Raw genomic sequence first — 6,000 nt, forward strand, 5'->3', positions numbered from 1 at the left:
TATCATGCTGTAAATGTCTTTGAGGTGATCACTTTACCTTTAATGATCAAAAATTGATCCATTCTTAAAGTCAGGTGTTCATTCTTGGAAATGGGCCTAAGAATGTGTGCCTAAACCAAAGCAAAACCTTCAGAGGGTTATTTTATTAACCATCCAGATGTGAATGCTGCATTCTGCTGCATTCACACACCCAAACCTATGGTTATTATTTAACCAACAAATTGCTCTTTTGGCTTGTACACCCAGAATACTTTTTCCTCCTTATTTGTATGAAAAATGCCCCTCTTAATCTCTACTTCTGTGCCTGGTTTCTCCATATATGAGTAACCTGCAGGACACCTCTTATTTAACAAATGATATTTCATCTTTTGCTCCTTTATCAGCAGAACTTCTCTGCCTTGTAAGATACTGCCATACATAAGAATTATATGCCAAAAATGCCATTCTTAGTCACACAATGACTCTTTTACAGAAAGCCACTTTACATAATTCAATGCTGCTATACTAGTTTCAGATTTTTCAATTTAGAGCCTAGAAGTAGGAAAGAATCAACAGTATTACAAAATTCCTTACTACAATACCAGTAATATACTCTGCCTCTTAAAAAATTTGTGTTAGTCTTTCTGTAGTTTAAAAATTTAGAACACTGATTTATATCTTATTATGTCTTTAACATCAAAGGTAATGCTATAAAATAAAAAAAATTGAGTTGTTGATGACTGAACATAAATAAATTAAATATATTTTAGACTTCAAAGCATGTTAATAAATTAGAAAATAAATTGCTTGCACTTGATATTTCAGGCATAAACCCTGTTTACTGAACTTAAGAAATTAGGGATTTGTCTTCAGATTTCATAATGTTTTGTTAAGATTTCAAAAAACTGTATCTGGTCATGGCTACACTTTCAAATTTTTTTACTGAATATATTTATTTTTAAGTTTTCTAATACTTTAATTGGTCCAGAAGGAAAATAAATGCAACACAGGAAGTCCAATGCTTTTGTTCTTGGTACTTCTCCCAACACTGACTTTCTTTAGCATGAGAGTTTTAGAATCCTGGCTTAAGTCTGATTCAAAGGCTTCTAAAAGTCCACCTAAGGGAGGATATTTATTGATTCAGTTGAAGGGTATCAAATGCTGAGAAACTAAGCACACTTATTGTGTACATTTCACAAACATAATATCTTTTGGATGTTTGTAAGGAAAAATTCCATTTAAATGTAACATTATAATAAAGAACTGAAGTTATAATAAGAAGTTAATATTGCTGAGTTAATATTGTACTGAATTAAGGCTCTCAAGACACACATCTCACTTTTGTTACAGTTTACCATTACTATTAATTTTATTTAAGGCTCAACTTGAAGAATTCAATTCCCAATCTACTTCTAATTCTATTCTAATTTTTTTACTTATGCTCAACAAAAATATGCAGAATAGCCTCATTCATTGTGATAAAGAAAGGATCTTGCTTTTCGATACATTGAATTTTCTCAATTTTTCAGTCAAAACTACAGAGTATCTATGATAGAGATGGTGGTGAAACACAGCTGATAAAAACAGATATTGTGGCTGCTGCCCATGGAGAAGCTTGAAGCCAAATGGACAAAGGATCAGCACCAATGCCAAGAATTATTGTGAGGCAGAGATGGGGATTTGACTCATGGGAGGGAGAGATAAATCCCTCCTAAGAGAGGGAAGAATGCTGGATTGAGCATCACATCCCCTGCTGCTGTAGCAATGCCCAGTGGGAAATGTCAGCGGGGTAGATCCTTGCCAGAGATTCTGTGAGTGGGGACAAGTTCAAGCTTCTTTTTTGGGCCAGGAAAGGAATGTGGAGTATTATTTTAAAGGGACATTTTGCCTTCCTCCCCAGCATCAAGAGGCCTGGGACAGGTGCTCCACAGAAATGGCTCAGGAGTCAGGGACAGCCGCTCCCACTGCGGCTGCAGCGCTGCCAGCTGCTGAGAGATCAAGGGAGATGGATTGCACCTCTACCACTTTAACCCACCCTTAATCCAGAGAAGGGTTTTCAGCTGACAGGAGCAGTGGACCACAGAGAGATATGCACAGAGGTACACAAGTATTTGCAGTAATACAGAAGTATTTACATCAGAGACAGCTCTATCACAAATGATTGTTCAGGTTTACCCAAATAAACACAGATAATACCACTGTATCATTTCTCAGCATCACATTTGGAACATTCACAAATGGAACATTTATTTACTCATTCTAATTAAACTTGTTTTAAAAACTCATTCAGTTCTCATCAGAACAATGCAAGAAACAGCCATAATAGACTTTCTAAGGAAAGCTTCCAAAATATATTTCGAATATAGGAAGTGGCCAAACAGCATAGGAAAATTGAGATACTCAGCAATGGCGTCAGTCTTCCTTTTCTGTAAAGGTGACACTAGCTCATTCTGACTATCTGAAGAAAGAAACACAAAATTTTCTTTACTTTGAAGCAATATTTTTGCTAAGCTATATTGAATCAGGTGTCCATGGCTCCAGATAAACTAATGGCAGAATATGGCTCACTTTGCTTAACCCTTCAGATATGTTTAATATATGCATGTAAACGACTTTAACTTGATGTGGAAATAAATAATTCAAGTTGGTTTTAACGAGATCTAAATTACTAACTGCAGTATACATTGTTCTCCATAGACTGAGCACAGCAGAGTAAATTTTAATTGTGATGCTCAGGGATTTTCATCAGCAGTGAAACCCCCTGTGCACTGAAATGAGAGTGCTCCCTAGAGAGTGCAGAAGCAGGCAGGGAGAATATGTAATGAGCTGAGCTCAACAAAATGAAGGTCAGAGCCAACATTCATGCAGAAAAGAGGTCACCCTAGGAAGCTGTGTTATTAAATACAACCAGGAATGTCTACACCTTGACAAGCAGCAGGAGGAAATCACTACTTATTCCAGCCATAATCAAATGATAACATGTAGGTGAATTTGCAGTGGATTTGCAAGCCAAGATACATCTTAAGGAACAGGGATTTAGTGATTTGCAAAATAGAACATGACTTTTTTGGCCATATTTTTGGCCAAGAACCCACTCATCCTTGTTCAAAACTGACACAAGGAATTTTTAAGAAATACAGATGTGTAAATTATTTTGTCTCAACAATCAAAAGGAACTCAGCAGAGCTACTGCTACAGAATTTGCAGAAGGGAGAATTACAGCTTCATGTTGTAACAGAGCAAGAAACAGAGAATGTAAAATTTAAGCGAAATTATTTTGGAGAATGAATTAAAAGACAACAGGAGAGAAAAACTTCTCTAGACAAATCATGTTGTAGACAGAAACAAAATGGACAATAAAAGACCAATCAGCACCACATGGGTTACCCCTGGGAGAGACAAAACACAGTAAATACAAAAATGCAGTAAGAATACTGAACATCTGAGGAGTGGCAGTGTGGCTGTGTGTTTACAGTCTCATAAGAGCATCTTATCCAGTTCAGCTTGCAAGTCCAGCAGGATGATGAAAGTTTGCTAATTGCCTGAGCACTTGTGAAGCAGCAAAGAGACCACACTGACTGTGGTCTATATTTGATGTTTGACAGCACAGCTATTCTGCTTCTGGATGTCCAGGCCCAAAGGATGGTGGGGAATGGAGTTACATCCAGCTGGGGCTGATCACAGTGACGTGCTGCAGGCCAGCTCTGCTTAATGTCTGCACCAGTGATCTGGAAGAGGGGACCAAGTTGCACCAGAGTGGGTATTAGGAATATTTCTTCATGGAAATTGTTGTCAAGCATGGGAACAGGCTGCCCAGGGAAGTAAATCACCATTCCTGAAGGCACTTAAAAGACATGTAGATGGAGCTCTTGGGGACACAGCTTAGCAGAGGCTTGGAAGGGTCACGTTTTCAATTGTATTTGGCAATCTTAAACATCTTTGCCAACATAGAGGATTCTATGATTTGAAGATTCTAATTTAGGATGTCCACAAGAGAAGGATCTATCTTAGGGTTATTCTCTTTCCTAGAACTCCTTGAAAGAATAGTCATTGATGACTATTTGAATTTTGCTTTTTTCAACCCGTACATCTTAAAGAGACTTGTCCCCTTAGATGTGTGTTTTAACTTCTACAGTCTGTGGACTGAGTAGCCTGATGAAAAGAACTATGGTCCTTCAATCAGTTTTTAATAGCATTGTCCTCCCTTTTTGTTCTGAAAACAATTTACACAGTACAGCACTTCCACCTACTAATTGGAGAGATTTATCACAGTTTTCACTAACTGAAAAGATCATAGCATCTTTACTGTAGTCAAGATGTACTGGCTTTTTAGTATTGAAAGAAACAACTTGGTTAAGCTTCCAAATTTAATTGTTGAGAGGCTGTGATATTTTCTGGATTATTTTTCTTTTCTTGCTATTTTTTTGTTTGTTTTCCCCAAAGGGTATGCATACAAAAAAAAAAAAAAAAAAAAAAGAAACCGAAAAAAACCCCAAAAAAACCCCAAAAAAAACCCAAAGAAAAAAACCCCAGAAACAAGTGTTGAAAGTAAATATGTGATTTTGGAACACAGTTAAATTAAATCATTCAATTATTCCCAGCTTTGCCTATATTCACCCACATATGCATCAAAAAGTAACTCAACTAACACCAGGGGAGCTACGCTGCCTTTAGTGTGGAGAAACCAAACAGAGCACGGTTCACTACTCACTCAGCATCTCTGACTGATGGGGAGATGTCATGCCTAACAACTACAACACATGGCTTTGGACTGGCGTGCACCCAAAATCCATTGCAAAAGGAGAGGAATGCCAAGACAGAAAATAGTTCCTCCTCGATGACAAGCGTAACAGACTTCGCTGCTATGTTAATAGACAGATGAATGTGTTTAGCATATTTCAAACTATTTAAAAAAAAAAAAACCAAGAATTAAAGTCCTTGCTACCATGTCTGCAAGTTTCCCAAAAATATTCAATGCGTGATGCTTGTATCCAACCCTGAGTGTATTCTCTGTGCACACTGAGCAGAAGTGCTCTGCCCATCCTTTCAGCTGACCAGCAGCAAGAGGCTCTGAGCCCCAGCTAATCTGTGCCCAGCTGAGCTCCCCGTCCTGCCTGAGTGCCTCATTAACCCTGACAACACGGATCCTAGCTGGGTCACGGGTCCCACAGCACCTTAGAGCTGCCTGCAAAAGGCTGGTGGAACTGCACTGCATGTGCTTAAACCACACCAGCACGGAGATTTTAACAGGATTTGGGGCACTGCATGTAGGACTGCCTACCTTTAAATTGTTTCAGTACAGCCAGATTCTACATTTTAAAAGATATTCAATAATCCTGTAATGATGAGTAAAACAAGTCTCTTGAAATGCATGACCTATACATTTTTAAACACTGTTTCCCAACTCTACTCATGTCCTAACTAAGCAGGTTTTTGGAGCTTTCATTCTATTCAGGGAAGTGGGAAAAAATAACTGACTGGGCCAGGAAAAATTCTAATGGCAAGTTAATGACAAATGGAATTACGAACTAAATGGAGGGAAGGAGAAGAAGTGAAAATCTTTTTCAGTAGATCTGGGGAGAAAATCATGTCAAATGTACCAGAGGAAAAACTAAACAGCCTCTTCCTTTTGCTGATGGTCACAGAGGAAGAGCAAAGTAGGATAGTTTATCATCTTCTGTAAGCGTGCTTAGATGGGATAAAAGGTTTCTTGACCTTTGAAAAAGGTAGTTGTTAATCTCCTACATATAGCCTGCATCTTGCTTCAGAAATCAGGCTTGTTCTGAATCAAATGGACACACATCATGACATGATGACAGCTGTAAAGTGTTCATCTGTGCATAGGCCAGGTGTAAAACCCTGGCAGAGGACAAAAGAAAAATCTCAGCTAAGAATGATTTGATGAAAAAATATAATTGTGTAAAGAAGCTCTGAAAAGGGCTCTAAGACTTATTTATGTGAGTTTCAACAGAACAGCTATTTAATTCATAAATTGTGCCCCATTTTCCCCACTTTGCTCTT

The sequence above is a fragment of the Lonchura striata genome, chromosome 14 (genome assembly GCF_046129695.1).
Source record: "Lonchura striata isolate bLonStr1 chromosome 14, bLonStr1.mat, whole genome shotgun sequence".
Taxonomy (NCBI): Eukaryota; Metazoa; Chordata; class Aves; order Passeriformes; family Estrildidae; genus Lonchura; species Lonchura striata.